Consider the following 26,261-nt stretch of genomic DNA (forward strand, 5'->3'; position numbering starts at 1 on the left):
GCCTCCACCAATGAGACAGACCACTTCCTGTTGCATGTGAGTCAAGATGGAAGACCTCTTAGCTCCTTCTCCAGCACTGCCTCTGCCTGCATTCTGCCTTGCTTCCTGCCATGATGAGAATGGACTAAACCTCTGAACAGTAAGTGAGCCTAACTAAATGTTTTCCTTTGTAAGGTTGCCATGGTCATGGTGTCTCTTCACAGCAACAGAAAACCTAAGACAACCCTCCTACTTGCTTAGCCTCCTGAGTACTGACATTATAGGCATGAGCCACCGCAGATGTTTCTTCCTGTGGTGGTCTCTCTCTCTTTCTTTCCTTTTGGCACTAGGGAGCAGACATGGGGCCTTGTGCATGCTAGGCAACGTCTTTCTACCTTCCCCACCCATTCCTTGTGTCAATATTTTTTTCAGAAATTCTACAGCAGCAGGAGTTGTTCCCTACAAGATCACTGGTGTGATATTTTTTACAACATACGATTAACATGATGAGACTGGTTTTCTGTTTCTAAAATGTTTTTGTGATTGGTGGTGTGCTTTTTTCCTGCTATGGCTTCCTGTTCCCTGAAAAACATAATGCATAATTCACAAAAGTCTCTGTTGGAATAATATTCTTTTTTGGATTTTTTAAAAATTTATTTAACCTTTATTTTATGTGCATTGGGTTGAAGGTATCAGGTCCCCTAGAACTAGAGTTACAGACAGTTGTGAGCTGCCAAATGGGTGCTGGGAATGTTTGAACCCAGGTCCTTGGAAGAATAGTCAGTGCTCTTAACCGCTGAGCCATCTCTCCAGCCCCTGGGATAAATATTCTTTATTCCAGAGTTGGAAATGTGGAGCTACTCCACAGAAAGTGAAATCCCCACTTTCTCTTTGTTTCTGGCATCTCTCAGCTATATTCCAATTTTATACTTCTTGTACTTGTACTCTGGGGTAAATTTGCCAGTTCTTGGGTTCCCTTCCCTGAGAGTCTCTACTTATAATACCAATCCCCAGCAATTTTTCAAACAGTGTCTTTTAAATGATTTGTGTTGGAGATGTGATTTTTATATTGAATGAGTTTTAGTAATACTATCTGCATTTCCTTTTGTGTGAGACAAGGTTTCACTATTTATCCCAGGCTGACCTCATACTCACAATGTAATCCTCCTGGTTCTGCCTCCCAAGGACTGGATTACAAGTGCAGGCCACCAAGCCTGGCTATGATTCTCTCTATGTTTTCATCACTGAGCAGAAATTTGTTTCTCTTCTGTGGAGCAGAAATCACAGAGTTATGTGGTCATAGACCATAGAACTCACCAGGTTCTGGAAAAGGAACTTGAAACAAGACAGGAATGGAAGCAGAAATCTCAGTGGGTTTTTAGTGTTTCATCACAAAATCTTGTGGTAAAACCGAGATGAAACCACAAGCTTCACTCTTGACTGGGCCAGCACTGGAAGAACGATTGGTTTCAAGGTCAGCCAAGGTCAGATGGAAACTTGGCTTGTTTTATTCATACATTCAAACACCAGACCTATTGAGTTTTGCATGGTTTGGGGTTTCCAAAACACAAAATATTTTGGGGCCCAGTACAAAGCTGAGGCCTGGGGACTAAGGGTAGAGGAAATTTATTCTGTCTTGGTATGCCCTTCAACAATGCCAAAGGTGAGGGATTTTTATCTACAGAGTTACTGGATGAAACATATTTACTCAAACTGTTCTCTGGATGTTGGGAAGAACAAATCATGTTCTTTTCTTTGTCTCTCTGTCTGACACAAAGGCCAGCATTCTTTCTCCCAGAGTCTCTAGACATTTCTACAGACCATGGGAAGATTTATTTCTTGAAAAATTCCAATACTGTGATTACTAGGATTCACAGGCAATATTCAATTCTTTTGGCCCAATATTTGGGTTACTCTCTACAGGTAGAGGTAGTAATGTTGACTAGTCTGAAAGAACTGAACATCACCCAATGATCTAAAATAAAGCCCAAACCCATGAAAACACCTTATTTGCTTGCTTGCTTGTTTGTTTTATTTGTAGTATTAAAGATTTGGAGAAAACAAAAGAAACAGTCAAGCTCAGAACCTAAGAGTCATCTGATGTCGAATTTTGGGAAATGAGATAAGCTGATGCCCTTGATAGTTTGTGGACAGTACCAATTCTAGGGCATCATCAGACCTTGGTGTGATGCTGACACTTGTTATGCCAAGACTATGCCTTCCAGTGGAGGCCAAGTCCATGTTAGTTGGCTATGCCTTAGCTATAGTCAACTTTGGTCAAAGCTCTTCTACGTGGTTCTGGTCTTACAGTGTTTATCTCAACAGGCATTCCAACCAGATACTCAGAACTTGCTTCACTGTCATTCTTCTTTTGGAAATCGCTGCCACCTCAAGCCTGCCTTCAAGACAGGAGGAAAAGGAGCTAAATTTCAGTGGGCAGGGGCTTGTGATACAGCCTGGTGGTAAATATGGTGAGGCTCTGGGTTTGACTCCCAGCAACAGAAAAGGAGAGATAGAGGATGAAGACTTAAGAGGAAATGTTCATTTGAGAAGGGAAAATCAGTACTTACCCATAAGACATATCCAGCAAATCACCAAGTTGTCACACACAGTATAATGGCTGGAACTGTAACAACATATGACATTCCACAGGATGGTGAGGGCTGGGTGGCCAAATTGGATCATCCAGGCAGAAGTTCTTTGTACCTTGAGTGGGCTGGAGAGGTGGCTTAGCAGGTAAAGGCACTTGACTCCAAGTCTGGCCACCTGAGTTTCATTTCCCTGATTCACAAGGTGGAAGGAGAGAGGCAACTCTCCCAAGTTGCTCTCTGTCTTTCCTCCCCCATGCCATGATATGCACACACACAAATAAGTAAATAAAAACTAAATGTAAAAAGCAAAACCTGCCTTAAGTATCTCAACAATAGAACCCCTGTAACTTCACATACTCATGCCAAGACAAGATCTTGGCTGTAAACCAGAGGTAAGCATGGCCCACAAGGGTGTCATAGATAAATTTTAGGGAATGCTTGAAAGGAAGGTTCAAGCATTCTCAGTGAAGGTTCAGTGAGACTAGAATTAGATTTTGCAGCACAGTTGTGTAGCTGACAATAACTGTAATGAGATTTTTAATATGTAATATTGTTTTAGGTTGGAGAAATGACTCAGTGGTTAAGAGCCCTGGCTGCTCTTCCAGAGGACCCAGGTTTGCTTCCCAATGCCCACATGGGTGGCTCACAACCATTTGTAACTCAAGTTCTGGGGCATCCAACAAACCCTTCTGACCTCTGTGGGCACCAGGCACACAATGATGCACAGACAAGATATCCATAGAGACAAAACACCCAAACTCATAAAATAAATAACAAATGTAATGTTGGTGGGATGGCAATGTACACCTTTAATCCCAGCAGCAGCAGGAGAATGTCTATGGATTTGAGGCTACTGATCTACATAGAGAGTTCTAAGAAAGACTGGGATACATAGTGAGACCCTGCCCTTGGGAAAAATGTAGGATATTGTTACCTATGACCATTAGTAGCTTTGAAGAAGCTAATAGGCTAAACATTATATATCTCAGATCTGTCTTAAGGAAACAACCTGTCTTCCTCCTCTCTCTCCAGTCCCTCCCATGTAGCTCAGGCTGCTCATTAACTTCTGACCTTCCAGTCTCCAACTTCCAAGTGCTGGGATTACAGGCATGTGCCAGCACACTCAGTTTCTTTCTTCCCTTCCTTTCATTTTTAAATCTCTTTTTTCTCTGATTTGTTCTTCCAGATTTTTAATTATGAAAAGTTTTAGCATACAAAGAATGAAATAATGACTATGTACACTTTTCCGTTAAGTTATGTGTATGAGGTACACTGTGTATACACTTCTGTGTATACCTTATTTATCTGTGAATCTGACTCTGAGCTATGTAAGTAGGTGACAGGCTCTTCACCACTGAATACATAAATTGAGCATATTTAGATGGTTAGTTAGACCATCACATGGTTTAAAGAAATACTGGGGGGAAAGTGATGGTTTATAGAGAAAAGCAAGGCAAGGGGAACCTAAGAGGCAGGGAATGATTACATGTCATTCTTAAAGAGGACACCACGTGAGACAGGTGTGGTGGCATCAGCCCGATGTCCCCAGCACTAGAGAAGTGGAGACAGACAGATTGTGATTTCCTGACTACACAGTGAAGCCTGTCTCCAAACCACAAAGCAAAACAAATGGGGGCAGAAGGATTAGTTTGATTTGTAGAGACTCCAAAAACCCGAAGGGGAAGTCATACAAAGAGAAACAAAGCAAGCTGTGCTGGCTAGTTTCTAAGTCAACAACTTGACACAAGCTAGAGTCATCTGAGAGAAGGGAATCCCAGTTGAGAAAATGCCTCAATAATATCAAGCTATAGGCAGACAGGCTTGTAGGGTATTTTCTTAATCAGTGATTGATGGGGAGGCCCAGCCCGTTGTGGATGGTGCCGTCCCTAGGCTGATGGTCCTGGATTCTATAAGAAGCAGGCTGAGCAAGCCATGAGGAGCAATATTCCTCCATGGCCTTTTCATCAGCTCCTGCTGCCAGGTTCTTGCCCTGTATGAGCTCCTGCCCTGACTGCTTTCAATGATGAACTGTTGCACAGAAATGTGAGGGAAATAAAGATTTTCCCTACCAAGTTGCTTTTAGTCATGGTGTTTCATCACGAGTGATAACCTTAACTAAGACACACAATACTCTTTCATGCTTATGTCAGAGAAAGATCTGGTGTGTGTGTGTGTGTGTGTGTGTGTGTGTGTGTGTGTGTGTGTGTGTGTGTGTGTGTGTGTGTGTGTGTGTTGTCAAAGTTTCACAAGTTTTACTCAATAAAGGAGTCGAGCCATCACTGCAGGCCAATGCTGAGTGCCACCTCAGACATCTCAGGAGACTTGGGGTGGGGGAGCAGTGGGGCTGAGCTGTCCCTCTTCCACTAAGGTAACCTCAGCACAAGAGTTCAGAAGGGGGCAACTTGCAGCTAGTGGTTTGCAGGCTTATCAGATTGCAGCCAAGGCAAGTCTCTTTCCACCTATGTGTGGTGGTAGAGACAAAACTCAGCAACCATGGGCTTGATTAAGAGTTAAGGGTAGAACTCAGGCTAGAAGCTTAAACTCACGCAACTTGAGTCCAGTGGGAGGACAGCATCCGAGTCCAGCGGGAGGCTGCCTTCTGGACTGCTGGACCCCTTCTTTCAGTGCTGTGACAACTTGACCCTGGAAGTCATCTACCGAAGCTTTGATAACCAAGGCAGAAGTCTATGAAAGTGACTGGAATGCATGTCCCATTATAAGCTTTCTCATTTGCAATGCTGGGTCTTTAGGAGGCTTCAAGAACAATCGAGACTGTTCTCTGCAGTTCTTTGTAATTGTCCTTTGCCGAACTTGCTTCCCTGGCTGCTGTTTCAGGTTTCCCAAAGGCGGCTAGGCTGAAAGGGAGGACACCCCTCCCTCTTGCTGCAGACTCCCCTGGTATCTTTGGGGCTACCGCACTTGTGTTTATTATTTGTTTTCTCCTCACTGTGGAACTACCCATTAAACATAATTTGAGGGTTTTTCGGATGGGAGAGGGCTTTCAAAGGCAATATTCCTCAGGGTTTGCTAGCCAGCAGGGTCAGCCAGCAAGCACCCAGCTTTGGCCCAAGACCCTATGTTCTCTGAGGACAAGGACTCCATTAACAGACTTCACTGCTGAAGTGTTTTTTTTTTTTGTTGTTTTGTTTTTTTCTTTCCGCTTTCAGACTTAGAAGGATTTCTGAAGTGCTTATTATTAACCTAAACAGAGCGAGTGAATATTCTTATCATTCAAAAAACAAATACACCTGTCTGGCAAGCAGACACTCTGCTTGGCTTTATGAACCAGGAAGATCAACACGGTGTTCAGAGCCCAGCCAGTAAATCTGAGGGGCCTGTAAAGTCATGTTGAAGGGGAAGGACCTCTTTGTATCCAAACAGCCACTGGCTGAAGTATTCCTCCAGGAACACGCAGACAACACCCCTAAGTGTGGAATCTAGGAGGTGGGAAATCTGAACCACTGCTAGAGAAGAAACATAAGAGATGATGCTGCAAAAAGCCCCTGGTGGTGGAGTGGTGGGGTGGGGTGGGTGGCACTGACACCTGAGGGGTTAGTGCTTCTCTCTGATTGCTCCTGTCACCTCCCATGCTGGAAAAGCTTAGCTCTGGAACTTGGCTATTACACCCTGATTTCTCTTTTCCTCTTTCTTTCTGTTTTGATGCCAAGGATCTAATCCAGGGCCTCATACTTAGTAGGCAGGCACTTTACCATTGAACTACATTTCTAGCTCAAGAGCAGTACCCCCCCAACCCACTCCCAAGACAGGGTTTCTCTGTGTAGCTCTGGCTGTCCTGGAACTCACTATGTAGACCAGGCTAGACTTCAAACTCAAGAGATCTGTCTGCCTCTGCTGGGGTTAAAGTGTATGCCACCACCACCCAACTGAAAAGGAGGTCTTAGTATAACTCTAACTCACACAGTAATCAGACCTGGTACTGGTTCTGTTATTTGACTGATCTTAGTATAGTTTTGGGATTTAAGACAGTGTGTTTATTTTTTTTACAAGATAAACATGTAGTACATGGTCTCTGCTCACTTGGAGCTTATGATTTGATCCATATATAAGAGATTTGATCCATATATAAGGGCCCTGCTACTCAGGGCCCTCAACACACATCACATACACACACAACTAGCCATTTTACTTTTGCCATGAACTTTATAGATGTTCTCTCCCTCCGTCCCTTCCTCCCTCTCTTCCTCCCTGTCTCCCTCTTTCTTCTTTTTAAAAAAGATTTATTTATATTTATGTGCATTGGTGTTTCGCCTGCATGTGTGTCTGTATGAGGGTGTCAGATTCCCCTGGAACTAGAGTTACAGTTTGTGAGTTGCCATGTGGGTGCTGGGAATTGAACCCCAGGGTCTTCTGGAAGAGCAGGCCGGTGCTCCCAACCTCTGAGCCATCTCTCCAGCCCCTCTCTCTCTTCTTAAAAATCCGTGTGTGTGTGTGTGTGTGTGTGTGTGTGTGTGTGTGTGTGTGTGTGTGTGTGTTTTGTCTGCATGTATGTCTGCACACCAGAAAAGGACATTGGCTCCCGTGGGACTACAATTATGGACAGTTGTCAGCTGCCATGTGGGTGCTGGGAATTGAACCCAAGTCCTCTGGAAGAGCATCCAGTATTCTTAACTGCTGAGCCACCTCTCCAGAGCTATAGAGATATTTTCGTCCTGGAGGTGGTCTCCCTCACATGATACCTTGGACTCTTCCCACTTTAGCCTTTTCAAATCAGTCCCAGGAAATGTTTTCATTTTAATCACACACACACACACACACACACACACACACACACACACACACACCAGAGAGAGAGGGAGAGAGAGAGAGAGAGAATCACATGAGTAGGTGGCTAGTGTTATCTCTTTTTCCCTTAGCTGCTTAGGCGTAGCTAGGTAGCATGCCCACATAGAAGAGATTCACAGAGGGAGGTCCAGTGTGAAGAGGAGGATAGTGGTTTTAAAGAAATAAAAGCAGGACCTGGAAAGATACCTCAGTGGTTATGAATACTGGCTGTTCTTGCAGAGGACCTGGGTTTGGTTCTCAGCGACTACGTGGTGGCTAAGAGCCACCTGTAACTCTGGTTCTAGGGGATCTGATGCCCTCTTCTGGCCTACAAGTGACACACAGACATACAATGCAGGCAAGACACCCATAGACCTAAAACAGAAATAGTAATAATAGTAATAATGATGAAATAAAAACATTCAGGAGTAATTTCAAGCAATTATTCAAGGATTGAGTGTGTAACTTACACTCAATGCTTAGCATGCATGAAGCCCTGGGCTTGATCTCATCAACACAATACAAAATTAAGAAATAGTTGTGCATATGATTATTAGTATTAAGGAATATAATCAACTAAGATTAGAAGTCATATTTGTCCCATTTTTCAAATCCAGGGCAGACTGCAAGAGAGAGTAAATTTGGAAATTCTGCAGAGCTGTGTTTAGACTTGGCTCTTCCATTTCTTCCTTTGTTTTTGAGGGTCTCACTATATAGTATAGGCTGGTCTTGAACTCACAATTCTCCTCCCTCAGCCTCCTGAGTGCTGGGATTGCAGGTGTGTGCCAGCAACCCTTTTAAAATCACGAAGACCTACCTATAATATAACTTGGTAAGCCTCCGTTTTCACCCAGGAAAACAGCAATATCTACTTTGGGGCATCGGTACGAAGATTAACAGAGGCAACATACTCGGAAGTGCTTAGGCCTGTGCCCCGTGCTCATTCTGTCCCTTCTCTCCCAGTTTTGTATAGAGGGTTTATGCCTGTATTTTATTTTAGTCATCGCCTTCACCCCTCCTCCCTTTTCTTGGCTTTTCCCCTTGTTTTTGTTCTTATTTTTTCTGGCTGATCTTGTCTTTTTGGTTTTCCTCTTTCTCCTCTCTGTGGATGTTTGTCTTGCCTGTGTTTATTTTTCCATCATGATCTTTCTTTGGGTTCTTTTCTCATTTGCCTTTTTTTGCAGGCGTCTTTTGTTTTACCTGGGGCTGTAAGCCCTTTGCTCATTGATGTCAACACTGATTGCTGATTTTGGACTTTGCTGGGGGAAGGGAGGAGGGTGAGGTGTGGGAGGACAACTCTTAAGGGGCCCAGAGAAAGGATGTTGGGAGGTTGAAGTGGTCAGTTGCGTGGTTATCCATATTTTGCAGACGCACATTTCAGTTCCTGGCCAGAAGTCTGACACTTTTTCCCACGAGTCCTGGGGGGGGGGTTTGGATCTGCCTGACTCCCTTCTCTCCCTTCCTCACTGTTTCTGTACCCTGTTGCCCTGGAGCCCAGCTTTCCCCTCTTGAACTTCCTGCTTTCTCTGAAGCACATTTTACAGATTATGTTCTTGTCTACTGTGAAGCACCCACTTGGAGGGGGCGTGTATTGATATTAGCCATAAGAGTAATAGCTACACTTGAAGCACCAGTGCTTCACAGGGCCAAAAACAAGCCGGGGAAACTCATGACCCTGGTCCACTGGGTACAGAGCCTGAGTGGAATCCAGAGAATCTAAAGCATAGAAATAAACTAAGGGAGTGGTGGATGGTGACAAGAAAGGAGCCCAGGGAATATTTCTGTCATTTTAATTTGCACAAACATTTATTCATCACTTACCCTGAGATAAATCATGTGCTGGGCTCTGAGTATTATTTATTGAGCATATATAAAAAAGATCTCTGCCATTTAAACAGCTTTTGAGGGTTCTAGTTGCATTTTACAAAGTTGGTTTCTCTTTGAAATTAATATCTAGTGTTTTAAATTGAGATATAGTTTTTTGTCTTTGGAAACACCATGGAAAGGAACTGGGGACTTGAGCGGCAACAGTAGGTTTTTGTGGCACTTATAAGGAATGGTTAGCAACATGTCACAATTAGTGATCATATCATTGTCATCATTATTTTTTTTTATTATTGTTTGAGATGGGGCCTCTCTACACAGCCCTGGCTATCCTGGAACTCACTATGTAGAGTGAGTTCAAACTCACAGAGATTCGTCTACCTCTGCCTCCTGAGTAAAGGATTGGGATTAAAGGTGTACGCCACCATGCCTGGCCACTCTTATGACTTCAAGTTAAAAAAAAAAATGCTTTGAGGCAAGGTCTCAGTAAGCAACCAAGGCTGCCCCTGAACTTAGAATCCTTCTGCCTCAGCCTCTCAGGTATGTGGGTTACAGGTATAAACCACCATTTGTACAGAAATTTTAAGAAAACGGAAAGATAATGTTAGAATAAGCATTTATCTCTTGTCATTCAACATCAATAATTAACAAAACTTAATCTTTTAAAAAGATTTATTTTGTTTTTACCCCCCCACACTGTGTGTGTGTGTCTGTGTGTGTGTGTGTGTGTGTGTGTGTGTGTGTGTGTGTGTGTGTGTGTGTGGACATGAGTGCAATTGCCTGAGGATGCCAAAGTCATTGGATCTAATAGGACTGGACTTATAGGCAATTGTGAGCTACTTGATGTGGGTGTTGGGAATTGAACTTGGGTCCTCTGCAATAACAGCCCATGCTTTTAACCATCTAGCCCTTAAATCAATCTTTAAACATCTTTCCCTCCAACATTTCCCTGAAACATTTCAAGACATCATGCCATTTCACCTGTGTTTCAGTATGCATTCCAAGTGGGCAAAGGCTTTCTTTACATAGCTACTCTGACATCATCACCTGGAACAACAGTAATGGCAAATTCTGTAACATAAGCCAATGCAAAGTCTGCATGAACTTTTCTCTAATTATCTCAAAGATTCCTTTTTTTGTAATTGGTTTGCATGGACTCGGATCAAAGCCAAAGCAACCCATTACATCTGGTTGATCTGTTCTCAAAGCTCTTATTCTGAGATAAACCGTTGAGAGCTGTTCTTTGCTACTCCAGCCTCTTCTTCATGACCAGAGAGCTCTCTTTTCTGCAGCTGCCAGGAGTGTGAACTTGTTAGGTCTCATACATTGAAAAACACATTGTTCAGAGGGTAAAAATGCCTGGCCTTCTTGCCTCAGTTTGAAACAACTCTGAAAGGATAGCCCAGCTGCCAAGCCCTCTGCAAAGTGACTTGAGATGCCAGAGGTGACCACATCAGTTGGGTTTCTTTCCCCTCTCTGTCCTGTTTCTTCATTTCCCTTGGGGCTGATGAGGCTTCTTCCCAAAGAACTCCGGAACACAAGTCTTGGAGACAGAGTTTATTTCCTAGGAAAGTTGAGTTCCTGGGAGGAATGATTCTAGCAAGCAGAATCCAAAATGGGATTTTCGAGTTGGGTGCCCCACCTGCCTGCTGGCAGTACAAATGCCGCTGCTGGTAGGTGGAATCCTGGCAGCTCAGATAGGGCACAGAGGTCCTGTCTTTAAAGTTCAAACTAGGGCAAACAGTCACAGGGTGCTGTGGAAGGGAGTGTACTGACAAGGACTGTCTGGAAGGTGTTTGGTAGACTTGAAGGAAGTAGGAAGCACGGCAATGGCAACTTGGATGGCTTTGGCTGGGGGCTATTGATGCAGTGGGAGGAAAAAGACAGTGAAATTCTGAGGCTGATTAATCCATCACCCCGGAGCTTCCTTGGCAGCCACTAAATGGTTTCTTATCTCCTGTAGCCAAGGGGCAGAAATGACTATCAGATCCAGGATTTAAGTGGAAGGTAGCCTGTAGAAGACTGGATTGATGATCCTGGCAAGTTTGTAGTGTGTAGGCCAGACCTGGGTTGGGAAGAAGTGGTTCCCTGTGACTGCAGCTGGAGGCATCTTCATCTGAATTAATGCACTGGAGGCAGGAGGCAGGAGGCAGGAGGCAGGAGGCAGGAGGCAGGAGGCAGGAGGCAGGAGGCAGGAGGCAGGAGGCAGGAGGCAGGAGGCAGGAGGCAGGAGGCAGGAGGCAGGAAACTCCAGATTCCCCTGAGCTTTCTGGCCCTGAAGAAATGATCATTTTCCTTCTATTAAAGCTAACTCTCCCTTTGTTTACAGAAGTTATTTCTCTTACATAGCTTGAGGGGACAAGGACCAACTAGGAATTCTTCAGAATGTGTATCGCCACAATTTACCAGAGACATGTTAATTGGACTAATGATCAATAAGTGGCAAGTTCTTAAGGACTTTGTTTAAGACACCTGCTTCCCAGCAGATATCTTTAATATCCAAGGGTCTACCGTTTCAGAGAAATGCTAGCCTCCCCCCACCCCAAGTGATGGACAAATCGTCTTACTGCTAAGAAGTAATCAAACATTTGATAGGTCAATTATGGTTCTTGGGAACAGATAGTCTATCTGTAGAAATACTGCTTTGATCCATTTGCTGAACGAGGAGGAGGCTTCCTGGCTTATTTGGGTCTCAGAGAGGAGGGAGTCTGCATCGGGTTCGAATTAGTGTGAGCAGCCCTGTCTGGGTCATGCAACTCTACAAGGTGTGGGAAGTGCTGAAAATAGGGAAAGATGTCACCAAGAATGCATGGCCAAACTCTCAGAAAACATCACCACAAATGTCTCCAGGGTTCTGGCTCAAGGCTCTATTCATCATAACAGAAGATGACATACCATTCACAAAAGAGATGCTTTTAAGTTCCTGGGGCCTCAGTGTTGGACTATCTAATGACCATGTGGCCAGAGCTGGGTTTTGCCAGAATTATCAAGTTATGAGATCAATTGGTAGGGTGAAGCAGGGATCCACTGTAACCCAGTGGCAACGTGTGTTAGGTATTTTTGCATAATGATGAATGAAGTAGTTGAGAGAGCAGCACACAGACAGAAGATTTGTTTTGATTATGGGTTCTGTGATGTTAGTTCATGGCCTTTGACTTAGTTGACCCTGGGCCAATGGTGTGTCCTAGTTAGGGTTACTAGTGATGTGACGAAACACCAAGACCCAAGCAACTTGGGGAGGAAAGGGTTTATTTTCACTTACACTTCTGGGTAACAGTTCATCACTGAGATTAGTCAGGGCAGGAACTCAAACTGAACCTGGAGGCAGGAGCCGATGGGCCATGGAGGGGTGCTGCAACTGGCTTGCTCAGCCTGCTTTCTTATAGAACCCGGGACCACCAGCCCAGGGATGGCTCCACCCACTACGGGCTGAACACCCATCAATCACTAATGAAGAAAATGCCTTACAGCTGGATCTTCTGGGGGTATTTTCTCAGTTGAGGTTCTGTCAGTTTAGATGACTCTAGCTTGTGTCAAGGTGACATAAAACTAGCCAGCACAGTGAGGTGGAAGATTACAGCAGAGGGAGCAAGCAGAGGAGGAAGCTGTTCACCACATGGTGGACAAGAAATGGAGCAGAGAAACAGAAAGGGGCCAGAGCCAAGACTTTAGGATCCTACCTCTGTAGCCTGCTTCTTCCAACAAGGCCCCGCCTCCTATTTTTCCACCTCCTCCCAGTCATCTGTTTAAAACAAGAGTCCCCGAATAGATCAAATCATTTGTCTCTAGAGAAGTCTTCACTGGCGTTTACCCAGAGGCATATGTAACTAATCCCCTAAGTGCCTTTTAATCCGATCATTTTGATAATTAAGACTAATCACCATGAAGTGCTTCTGGTATTCAGAACAAAAGGGTGAGAAGACACAAATAAGTTGCAGAGAGGTGGCCAGAATGTGCCCCTGCAATGGTGCTCTGGTCCCTTTCTTGCACAGCAAATATGAGTCAGGTCACTGTGAAGGTGCAAGCACACGGGTGGGTATTCTTCGGACCCCCATGCAAGTCAGTTTTGAAGGATCGGTGTGGTGATATCTTGTTTATACTCTCACAAATAAAGCTTGCCTAAAGATCAGAGGATGGAGCTAGCCACTAGCTAGTCACAGACATCCTGAGGTCTGTACAGACAGACATATAGACAGGAAGTGATATGGCTGGGCAGAGAGAGGAATATAAAGTGGGAGGAGACAGGAACTTGGTCTCTTTCAGCTGAGGAGTTAGCAAGGTAAGAGTTGGCTGTGGTTTGGCCTTTTCTCTTTTCTTTCAGCATTTGCTTTGCTATCTGGTTGTGGGTTTCTATTATTGAGACCAATTAGAACTCATGTTACAGACCAGCATTCCCAGGTAGATTGGTTGAGTTCTTCATTTCAACCATGGTGCATCTTAACCTTTTTTGCCCATTATGTTTGTCTTATTCTCTTGTGGGCATTTGCCCTCTTATGTCACTAGTAACTTCCTCTGCACATGATTTTCTGTCTCTGAAGTGATTTTCCAGAGAACGCTAAGATATCAGGCCATTCAGTCAATAGAGTATTTGATAGCCAGGATTTGGTCGATGGTTTTCTAGTCAATGGTTTTTCTACCTCCTACGTTTCCTGTACAGTGATAGTTTTAGCTGGAGAATTTGGTAGATTTGGATGTTTCCATGGGCTTCCTGGTTATATGACATACTAAGGCACACAATGTTAGGATGCCTGGCTTCTAGCAGATAAAACTGATTGTTAGCCTAATCTCTCTAATATAAATGTCTTTACAAGCCAGACTTGTGGTGCACACCTGTAATCTCAGCTATTTGGGGGTTGAGAAGGGAAGAACACAGAGCGAGCATTTAGTGAGTATCACAAAACAACAAAAAAGAGGTTTTTACAACCCCCTGATTCCCCCCACTGCCCCTTTCTCATTCTTTTATTTCCCATTTGTTTTCTTCCTCTGTCTCTTTTTGTCTTCTCTTCTCCATGTGTTTCACATCTGCCAGTGGCACCTCTCGGTGTGAGAGAACCCTGGATTCTGGTGACTGGAGGCAGCATACTCAGCCTCTTGACAAATAAAGGGGAACTGATGAAGCAGAAAAACAATAGAAAATTTCAAGTCTTTGAATGCTCTTACATCAACTCAATGAGCATCAGTTTCATAACAGATACTGACAGGCGTTTTATGCCTTCCCCTTTTGTCACAGACATCCTGTGGTTCTTAATCTTGTTTGCCACTTTGATAAAATTTAGAATCACCTAGGAGACACCTTTTCGGTCTTTCATGAAGGCATTTCCAGAGAGGTGTAACCAATATGGAATGTGTAACCAAATGTGAACGGCACCATTCCGATTGGATGAGCCTAGACTGATAAAAAGGACAAAGCCAGCTGAGCCCCAGCTTTCATCTCTTCCTGCTTCCTGACTTCAGACGTGATGTGACCAGCCACCTCTCACTTCTGCTGTTTCTAAACCCATAAGGCAAAGTCTTCCTTCTTTGTCATAAGAAAAGTAACTAACATATACATGTTCTCCCTCCTGCCTTCCCACTTCTCTTGAAACAGGTATTGGCATGGTCACTGATAATCTAAGACATGTGAAGGGAGTTTTCTGATTTAAAAAGTTGTTTTGCTCTGCCAAATGAAAGGAATGATGCCTTCCCTTTGAATGGTAACGCTAACTGATATCTAAAGATAATGCTTCTATCCTTGTTATTCTATCAAAACATGACTGAGGAATGAGGATTTATAGTGGTAGGGTGGAGACATCTCTGAAGCTATGGTAGAGACATTTTGGTAAGTGTGGCCTTCCAGGGGCTTGAGTGACGGCTCAGTCACTAAGAGAATTTGCTGCTTCAGCAGAGGAGCCAGGTACGCTCTCACTGAGCTACATTGTCAACAATGAAGAAATTTTAGTTCAAATGCATGAAGAAAGTACTTGTCACTGAAGAGGGCCTAAGTTCTGGGTTTCTGCGCATATGCAAGCAAATAGAGAAACTTTACATGCAAACTTATTTATTTATTGAGACAGGGTTTCTCTGTGTAGCCTTGGCTATCCTTGCACTCACTCTGTAGACCAGGCTGGCCTTGAATTCACAGAAGTCCACATGCCTCTTCCTCCCCGAGGGTTGGGATCAAAGGTGTGTGCCACCACCACTCAGATGCAAACTATATTAATATAAACTCATTTTTAAAATGAACAGCAGAATTACAGAGCATGTAGTACAATCAGTAAGATGATAACGAAATCATAATATATAGCTTTGCCAAAGTAGGAATCTGCCCTCTTGTTTTCTTCTTAGGCTGAGAACCTGGAAGGGAACCTGACTTATGCAGCTACTTGATTATTCTTGTTCAGTTTGTGAATCTTCCTAAGAAATGGCTTAAGGAAAGTAATACTAAGTATCATTAAAAGTGGGGCAATGAGCCCTGTGATTTCCCTGATAAAAGGCCATTTCAAGTACATAATGTGACTTATAAAGCCAGGCGGCAGGATGGCTCATTGGGTAAAGGTGCTTGACCTCAAGCCTGATGATCTGCATTCAATCTTCAAAACCCATATGGTTCATGAGGCCAAACGATTCCTTCCAGTTGTCCTCTGACCTCTACATCATACTATATGGCTTGCACATGTATGCACACTGACTTGGCATTGGGACAATGGAGATGTTTAAGAGACAATTGCTTCACATTTTGACTTGTGGTTCAGACACGATACCTACAAGTATATTTTAAAAACACTTATGGAAATTTGATTATAACTTGGTATTGTACAATGCGTTAGTTACTTATTCCTACAGCAAAATACCTGACAAAAGCTACTTAAGGAGGGAAGGATTTACTGTGACTCTTAGATGAAGGGGCCATACAGTCCATCATGGTGGCATGTCACGGCGTCAGGAATGTGAGGCAGCTGCTCACTTACATCCACTCAGAAAACAGTGACGAGTGCTGCATGCTCAGTTTGAAAAAAAGAATAGACAAAATGATAAAATGTCGGTAATGAAGCGTTGATGCTGAATGTATGGAGGTTCATTGTGTATTCTCTCTATTCTGATGCGTGTTTGAAGCTTCATAAAAAAGAAACAAAATGTAAGATCCGTTTTCCAGCTTTTCTCCACTGTTGGGGCTTAATTATATTTAGGATTTTCCATTTTTTTTCTGCCCAGATTTACGTGGAGAACAGTTGTTGACAAGGTGAAACGGAAGAAAGTGCACTCTCTTGGAAGTCGAACAAGTAATGGTTTGAATCCCAGAGAAAGGAGTGGGTGTGGCTGGGACAGGGACAAGGGCAGAAGGGTCTGGTGGCCAGCTACCAAAGGTGCTTGTGTGCTTGTGTGGGGCTTTCACAAGCCCACACTCCGTCCATCTGTCCGTCCATTGGGCTGTTTTCATCAACGGCAGCCATAGTGACTCTTGTCAACACACTTCCTACAAGAAGATTGCCGAGAAGTTGCCACCGAGAAGTTGCCACCCTGGGGGGTCGTTGGGGACTGAGGCTTGTAGAGGTGAACGGAACAGATTGTTGGAATGTCACAGACTATGCCAAGAGATGTTGTTCTGATCCCCAAAGCAAAGACAAAGGGGTTTTAAACCAGATACGCGTGTGACGCAGGTGGCCTTGTGTTCGGCACTGGTGACTGAAGTGTGGAAAGCAGTTTTATGGAGTCAGAGTGGGTGTAGTCTGATTGTTTGGAGGCCACTGTTGCCATCCATGGGAGAGACAGCAGGTTAGGGTGGGAGTAGGGGTGGAGCTAGAGTTGGGCAGCTGACTAGAAAGACACACAAAGGTAAATGAACAGGATTTGGTGATGTTGAATATAGTTTGTGAGACAGGTTTCAGAATTGTTGGACTGAATGTACAGTGAAAGAACTCATTCTGGGATTGTTAGACCAGGGCTGAGGTTTTCTTTTGGGGAATGTCGACTTTAAGTTGAAAGTATCTTTGAGTCACAAAAGAAGTGACGTTACCAGTTTAGGTCTCTAATGAGAGCATAGTGTGTCTATTAGTTCAACAGAAAAAAAAAAATAGACACCACGGGTTTCTTCCTGGGGCTTTCACAGCTGTGTCATGCATGAGAGCAAGGAACCACATAAACCCATAGAAAGTTTTGTTTATTTGTTTCACAAATGAGCACGTTTGTTTTTACAGGAAAGTAGTTAGCTTTCTATTGATTTTTATTTTTTTTATTGCAAATGTGGAAGGGTTCTGGAAGTAGCAGAAGGCTTGTGTGTCTTTATTTTGCTATGATTCCTATGTATACTTCTCATGGTGGGAACTTACCACTTATTAGACTAGCCTGCTATTGAAGGAGAGTGATTGGAAGTTAAAATTCAGCAAACTCTAGCTAGAAATATGATCTCTACTCTGTTAGAGATGGCCACCAGAGAGCTTTTAAAAGTTCTCTTCAGATCAGATTGCATTCAGGTTATAGACCAGAATTGGGGGAGCAGGGAGAGGAAGGGTGGCAATAAGGGTGCTAGTTAAAGAAAACTCATGGGGGCCTGGAGAGATGCCTCAGAGGTTAAGAGCACTGACTGATCTTCCAGAGGTCCTGAGTTCAATTCCCAGAAACCACATGGTGGCTCACAACCACCCATTATGAGATCTGGTGCTCTCTTCTGGCCTGCAGGCATACGTGGAGGCCGAATGTTGTATTCATAATAAATAAATTAATCTTTAAAAAAAAGAAAAGAAAACACATGGGATGATGATTCTAGAAACTGTTTAGGCTACATACAGTGACTCCTGATAGTCATTCCAGCGCTTGAGAGACTGAGGCAGGAGAATTGCTGAGGATTCAAGGTTGGTCTGGACCCCAGTGTAAGACTTTGTTTCCAGAAAAGTTTTTTTTCTCTGCTTGTTCTCCCTCTCCCTAGCTCAAGCTGATTTGGAATTCACTATGTAGGTTGGGCTGGTCTTGAACTCACAATCCTCCTGCCTCAGCCTCCCAACTGCTGAAATTCCTGACCTACGCCATCATGATCAGCTATGGTTTGTTTTCTTAAAAGGCTGCAATTGTAATTCCTTGAGAACCTTTGGGAAACATTTATTCTGTTGTTAGATGTTCAGTTTTGGTTTGGTTTTGCTTCAATGCTCAGAGAACCATTTGGATAATGATGTTTTTGCTGTTGTTTTGAAAATTTTTGTGTTTATATTTTGTCTGTATATCCTGTCTGTGTGTATATGTGTGTGGGCCATGGCACAAGGACAGAACACAGAGGACAACTCATGGGAGTTGGTTCTCTCCTTCCACCATGTAGATCTCAGGGACTGAATTTCGGATGACAGATTTGGTGGCAAGCCCCTTTACCTGCTTGCCAATCTGCTAGATTGTCTGGCCAGTGATCCCCAGGTGTCCCATGCCAACAGTGGGATTACAGGTGCTCCAGGGTCTTATGTGGGTGCTGGGGACTGATTCATGCCCCATGTTTGCCAGCAAGCATTTACCAAGTGAGCCATCTCCTCAGCCCTTCTTCTTCACATGAGAGATTTGATGGTTGATATGTTCTTGTGATCAGTTGTATATTTATTGAGTTCATGCTACATGGAAGGCATCTTAAGCTACGGAGACTCCCCTCCCATGGTGATAGAGAGGTGTAAATGAATTAATAAGCTCGTGTTTATGTGAAGGCTGTTTTAATGGCTATGCAGTAAAACTAATGTTTTATTCCTATGACAGAACAAACCGAGTACGTCTTTGGCTGTCATCCTTTAACACAGAGGTCAATATTTTCAGTTTTCACCTTTGCAAGCCTTGGGCATATGAAGCCCAGGAGTCTGGCTTGGTTTTCCTTCACAGCCCTCAATCTCAGAAGCCAAGGTAACTGATGTGGTGACGATACTATTCATTCCATTCCCCGTGGACACACAAAGTTATAACTTGGCTCCAATTTGAGTAAAAGGGGGAGCCAAGACTAGTTTTGCCTTTTGAGTCAGACAGACATCAAATGACTTGGATTTTCATTCTCACTGATTTCTTTTGCAAAGTGCCCTTGAATGTCAGGTGTGGGCAGAGAAGCCACAGGAGGACTCCCTCCTGCAAAGCGGGGAGGATGACACTGTGACAACACACGCACCTTTTCTTTTCCTCTAGTTTTCATAAATGCCCAGGTGTATAAGCAAATGTCCAAGGACTACCTGTGGTATGCTCCAGGTCATCATAATCTTTATGTTTTCTATTTTGATATCTCTTCTCTCTTTTCCCCTAAATTAAATTATCTGGCCTTCTCAAGAAAAATACTTACTCTCAAAATACAGATACTAAAAAAGGCTTCATGTATGGAAATTACCAACTCTTTTGTTGTTGTTTTGGGATAGCATCTTGCTGTGTAGCCTGGCCTGGCCTAGAAATTGCTTATGTAGACCAGGCTAGTCTCCAATTCACCAGGATCTGCCTCTGTTCCCCAAATGCTGAGTTTAAAAGTGTGCATCATTACTCCCAAGGACAACTCACTATATTTTTGGCCTTGCTTCCAGTAGTGGAATTGCAATGTTGGTTATGGTCTTTTAGTTTTCTGTCCGTCCCACAAATGAGATCATCTGTAGTCAGTATGGAAAAGAATAGGGAGTAACACACACTTTATACTACAGAGTGGTTCCAGTGGTAGAGGTTGGAGCAGTCTGACTTTTAAATAATGTTAACTGCAGAGGTCAACTTATATCATTACCTTATTGTCCAAAATGATTGCCAGTTTTCTTTGAAATATTGTGCAAAACTATTGGCTTAATTGGGGAAATATCATCTTAGATAATTTGATTGCTATAGAGATGGGTAAGTAATGTCTTTAAAAAAATTTACCATTATCATTACTTCTTGAGAGTATTTTTAAATTTTTTTTTTACTTATTTACTTTATTTTTTGTATATAAGTTTTTGCCTGTATGTATATGTGTGTACCTTGTGAGTGCCTGGTGCCAGAGGAGCTAAGAAGAGGGCATCAGATTTCCTGGAAATGAAGTTACAGATGATTGTGAACTACCTCGTGGGTGCTGGGAACCAAACCAGGGTCCTCTGCAAGAGCAGCCAGTGCTCTAAACTACTGAGCCATCTCTGGCCCCTTTCCACTGTATTTTTATTTTATTTATCTATTTATTTATTTATTTATTTATTTATTTATTGGTTTTTTGAGACAGGGTTTCTCTGTGTAGCTTTGGAGCCTATCCTGGCACTCGCTCTGGAGACCAGGCTGGCCTCGAACTCACAGAGATCTGCCTGCCTCTGCCTCCCGAGTGCTGGGATTAAAGGCGTGCATCACCAATGCCCGGCTCCAGTGTATTTTTAAATGACTAGAAACCACTTTAAGTTAAAAAAAATTTAAGGAGACATGTTGAGAAAGTATTTAAAGAAATTAAGATCAATGAAGATGGGTACTTTTGCTATATAGAAAGGAAATAAGGAAACCATTACAAACAAATTAAGAAAACAGAGAAAGGGTATGCACAAACATTCCACAAAGGAGAGCTGGCAGCCAGGCTTGTTCACACAGGCCTGTCCTTCTGGCACTTGGAAGACAGAAGCAGAAGAGTTAGGAAGGAGTTCAGGGTCTCCTCTACTGCAGAGTCTATTGGAGGCCAGTTTGGGCTACATGTTTTTTGGGGGGAAGGAGAGTTAAATTGTTTGGTTTCACAAATATATTGCATATACTGACTGAAGGAGCTCATTCTGATGAGAATTGCATGGGCTAGAGATTGTTCCAGCATATAGGAGAATCATCTCTGTATATATGTTTATAAATATATTATCACTGAGGACTGTACATACAGATAGATTTTTGTTGTTGTTGTTTCTTTCTTTGTTTTTTCAGGGACTGGAGTGATAGCTCAGCTGGCCTGAAAAGCATGAGACCTGAATTCGATCCTCTGGATTTCCTGTAAAGATGCCAAGCTTGATGGTACATTTATGGTCTAGTGCTGGCGAGGTGGGGACAAGCAAATTCCAGGAGTTTGGTGTCACACTACTTGGTGAGGCCTAGGCCAATGAGAGTTTCTGTCTGACACACACACACACACACACACACACACACACACACACACACACACACAGTAAAATGGAAATTGTTTCAATATTTAATATTCAGTTCAGGGACTTGAGCATGCTAGGCTTTGAGCAACCCTACCCCCACAACAGGATTATAAGTTGTTGGGTTTTTTGTTTTTTGGTTTTTTTTCCCGAGAATCCTAAATGGGAAATATGAGGGAGTCTTGTTTGTTATAATAAATCTTGAACAATGACTTGACTGGGCTCAGGCATGGTGGTACACACCTGACATTCCAGCCTGGTGGGACCTTGTGAACTAATGACTATGCTGTAACCCTTAGGACACAAAACTCGGATGATATGACCTGTGTTTGAGCTGAAAGCCTATTTCTTGTGGTCTAGCCTTTATGGAACCAGAAAATACTACACACTACATTAGGTGGCTCACAGCTGCCCGTAACTCCAGCTACAGGAGGTCTGACACTCTCTTTTGGCCTCCTGTGTATAAGTGACATACATACACATAAATAAAAAGAAATTCTTTTTAGAAAAAATGCTCTGGGGAATATGGAAGTAAAGTTTTTATTAACTGGTAACGTACACTTAGAGATAATCATGGGGCAGAGATGCAGATAATCAGGGGGCAGCTTGGGAAGTTTTATAAAGCGAGCATGACCCAGTAAGTACCCAAGAACAAGATATAAAACATAACCAGTCTCCTAGAAGGCTTCTTTTGCCTATTCCAGTCAGTATTCTGTAGTAATCGATAGAGCAAGCAGGCAGAAAATCAGTAAGAATATAGATGAGCTGAACAGTACCATTAACCTGCTTGATCTAATAGCAGCACTTATACAGTACTTCATTTAACTGCAGTGAACACATGCCTCAGTCACCAAGATAAATCATATTCTTGACCAAAAAAATAGTCAAATAAGCAGGAAAAAATCATATATAGCATGTTGTCACGTTTTCAGATAACAGTGGAATTAAACTATATGCCCCAAACAAGAAAGATAGCTATAAAATTCTAAAATATTAAACACATCACTAAACATCACATGAATCATAGAAATCTAGAGTGGTCAGAAGGCATAATATTTTGTCTGTTTTATCTTTCATGTCTAGCTTTGTAATCCATTGTAAATAGATTTTTATGTATGTTGTGAGTCAGGGATCACATTTTTCTTGTGACATCTGTCAAGTATGCACCAGATGAGGCACGAATGTGCCTTAGATTTCAACCCGTGAATTTCAGGGCATGACATCCAGAATATAACAAATAAAATTGAAATAATACATATTTCTCATAACTAATATGTGGTATATTGTAAGCAACTGTTTCCTAGTAAAATATAATTAATTGTATTTATTACATATATTAAAGATGGTATCTTACTAGGTAGCTCTGTCTGCCTGGGAGCTCGTGACGTAGACCAGGTTGGCTTCAAACTCCCAATGATCAGCCTGCCTTTGCCTCCTATGATTAAAGTTGTGAGCCACCATGCCTAGCTTTGCTTATTTTTGAGACAGGGTCTTGTGAAGCCCTGGCTGGCCTTGAATTCCTGATCCTGTCTGCATCTAAGTTCAAGGATACAGACACATGCCACCAGGTCCTGCCTAAAATGCAACATGTATTATTCATGCCCCAGAAAAGTGCAAAGGTGGCGGTTGGTGTGTGCATTTTATCCTGAACTGATAACTTCCTGGGACCCCCTAGTATCCATAAGCACATAGATAAAAGTTTTATTGACAAATGAAAACCTCAAGTACTTGGATTGTAGAACCCAAAGCCCTCTACTGCCTCTTATTAAATGTCAGTTGAGTAAAGTCATGTTTATGGATAATGTCTAATGGTATGCAAGTCATCTATATTTTAGGTTAGGTTAGCAGGGAGACAGACTGAGATGGAGATTTCTTCGCAGGAAGTTTATTTGGTGATAATCCAGGGATCAGGATCATGGAAGAAGGAGGAAACAGGAATCAGCAGAGAAATTTAACTGTGAATGAATTTTTCTCCTTTGGGTTGTCAGGTTATCAGTGAGCTACAAAACAGCACTATAGCTTTTGGTTCCTTTCACTCATTAATTCACTCAGCAAATATTGCTTGAGTATTTCAAAAATATTGCATTGTGTTATTATTTTTAAATGATGGATATCCATGTGTGGGGGTGGGTTTGTGCATGTGAGTACAGTGTCAATGGAAACCAGAGGCCAGGGGAGCCAGTGGATCCCCGGAGCTGGAGTGACAGGCAGTTGTGGGTGCTGGCCCTCTGCAAGATGAGTGCATGCTCTTAACTGCTGAGCTATCTCTCCAGCTCGTTGTTTGGTTATTTACTGTGCACTTTATTTTGGAATTTGCAATGATGTATAAGAGAGACTCATGGAGTTCATACTCTGAAAGTCATAGATAAGTCACTTAAACGATTAATTATAATACATAATACAATGGTTTTTTTTTTGTTGTTGTTGTTGTTGCTGAGACAGGGTTTCTTTGTGTAACCCTGGCTGCCCTGGAACTCACTCTGTAGACCAGGCTGGTCTCAAACTCACAGAGATTCACATGCCGTTGTCTCTCAAGTGCTGGGATTAAAAGTGTATGCCTTTAATACAATGTTTTATTTGTATGGCTTTAAATTTGCTGGACTAAATTTATTAATTAAATATACTATGCGAGTCTAGCTAAGTTATAAACAGCAAAACTAATAGGTGGTGGAGGTGGGGAAACTGGTCTTAGAAAGTTCTTAAGATACATTATAAATACTATGCTGTTGAGTGAAAAAGCTGATCAAGGCAGCAAAAGAGAGCATTCAGGAACTGATGCCCATGTGTTGCTAGTGTATGGGAAAGGGAACTTTAAAATAAACACAATGGAAGATAGCTCTTTTGATGAGTGAAGGAACCAATAGATGGCTCTATGGCAATTGGCAGATTTTGAAAAAAAAAAAAAGAAAAAGAGAAACCTGATACATGAGTTTATTCTATATGTATGTGTACACATGTTCATGTCTTTGTGCGTGTACATGTGTGTCTGAGGGTATATGCACATTTGTGCCTTTGTAAGCGGAAGCCAGAGCTTGACATCAGGAATCTTCCTTAGTCACTCTCATATTATTTTTGAGACAGGATCTCTCACTGCTTGGCTAGATAGGCTCCAGGGGTCATGCACCACTGCACGCAGCTCTTGCATGGGTGCTGATCTTCATGTTTGTACAGCAAGCACTTTACTGACAGCATTTCCCCCAACCCCTATGTGTATAATCATAGGCAAGTATTTATTTATTTTTCAATACAGGATTTCCAGTTCCAGGAGAGCCAGAACTACACAGAGAAACCCTGTTTTCAAATAAACACAGTCATGCCATTAGTGTAGCAGTGGGTATGTCCTGCTAGGCATGTTGGCAGTGTAGGGTTGGCAGTGACAGTTCTCCAGTAGCCTGCACAGTGTTCCTTTCAGCTAGAGGGAGATAGGCTCAGAGTGACCGTGCCTTCTCCATATTCTGCAGCCAACACAGTGATGATCACTCTTTTGTTAATCTGTATTCCACCGCTGATTAATTTTTGCTCATTTTTTACTTCATTTATGGTATCTTTTTCAACATAGTTACCTTAAATGAGCATAGGGCTAGATCTAATAAACTGGTTTTTTTTTTCCTTTACATTGAAGGTTTTAGATTTAACATATTGCTTTAAAGGGGCTTCTCCATTCTAACCCATAAAATATTTTAAAAATATTCTACCCCTTTGTTCCAAGTCTTTATAATTTAGCAGATTTAACATGCTTGGGGGGGGTGATACAAGGTTTCTCTGTGTAACCTTGGCTCTCCCGGAACTCACTCTGTAGACCAGGCTGGCCTCCAATTCATAGAGATCCTCCTGTCTATATCTCCCAAGTACTGGGATTAAAAGCATGTGCCTCCAAGTGGCATGACCTTTTTAGTGTAGTTTAAAGACTGCCCCACAGGTGAGAACCCATATCTGATTCTATCAGCCATGGCAAACATCTGTGGTTGGAGGGGTCACAGGCACCAGTTGGGTGGGCATTGCTATTGTTTTGTTAAATGGATATGGTGTACCTGTCAAGTTGTTCTCTAAACTTTGTGTTTATACCCATAGGTGACTGTTGCTGTCAGCTTTGGTGGTAAAGGAAAACTGCCTGTTTGCACTTACTGCAGAGACTTTGTAAGTCTTCAATCTCTGAGAACAACTGTCCTTATTGTGACATGGTAGCTCAAAGCTCAGCCATAAATGGGAGGAGACACTCCTATATCTGTATAAACCCCTCCAAGGATTGTGGAGCAAAGAGGAAGGAGGAAGGGGGTGTAAAGAATGAGGGAGAGTGTTGTCTATATTTCTCAGAGTTGAAGCACTCTCTCCTGGAGGTGGGACAGAGACTCCTGGAAGCTAAGGAAGCTTACAAGGCTCAGCAAGCTCATAGAAGCTGCTAGTGTCACAAGGCCCCTCCCTAAGGGTATAAAAAGCAATGCATAACTGCTAAGGAGAGACCTTTGGCTGAACTGCCAATAGGTTGGGAAGGGAACTCCAGAGATGCAGCTTTTGGGTGTCATCACCCATACTGGGGTGGGCCTTTTAGTGATGTAGCTGCTTTTGAGTCCACCCCTCCCCTGTGTTCCTGTAAGTAACCCCAATAAACTTACTGATTCAACAAGCTAGACTTGGCAGGGGTAAAGGATCCTTTCTGTGGTCTGTGTCCTCTCTGGACTGAACAAACATTTGTTCATACTGTTTCAGGAAAAGTCACACTACAAGCTAATCTTAATAAATCAAAAACCTTAAAATTAGTCAGGCAGTGGTGGCATACTCCTTTAATTCCAGCACTTGGGAGGCAGAATCAGGAGGATCTCTGTGAGTTCAAGGCCAGTTTGCTCTACAAAGTGAGTTCCGGGACAGCCAGGGCTACACAGAGAAACCCTGTCTCTAAAAACTCAAAAAACAAAACAAAACATAAAACCAAACAACAACAACAAAAACTTAAAATTAATAAAGAGGGGGCTAGGGAGATGGCTCAGTGTTTAAGAGCACCAGCTGCTCTTTGAGAGGACCTGGGTTCAATTCTTGGCACCCA

General features: G+C 42.8%; 1 long non-coding RNA gene across 1 annotated transcript; it reads left to right on the plus strand.

Moving 5' to 3' along the window:
* On the plus strand, positions 1–25,850 carry LOC107977447. Its single transcript, XR_003485921.2, has 3 exons — positions 1–139; positions 21,006–21,162; positions 25,292–25,850. It is a non-coding gene; the product is annotated as an uncharacterized LOC107977447 (long non-coding RNA).
* The last annotated feature ends 411 nt before the right edge of the window (positions 25,851–26,261 follow it).

The sequence above is a fragment of the Cricetulus griseus genome, chromosome 5 (assembly GCF_003668045.3).
Source record: "Cricetulus griseus strain 17A/GY chromosome 5, alternate assembly CriGri-PICRH-1.0, whole genome shotgun sequence".
Lineage (NCBI taxonomy): Eukaryota > Metazoa > Chordata > Mammalia > Rodentia > Cricetidae > Cricetulus > Cricetulus griseus.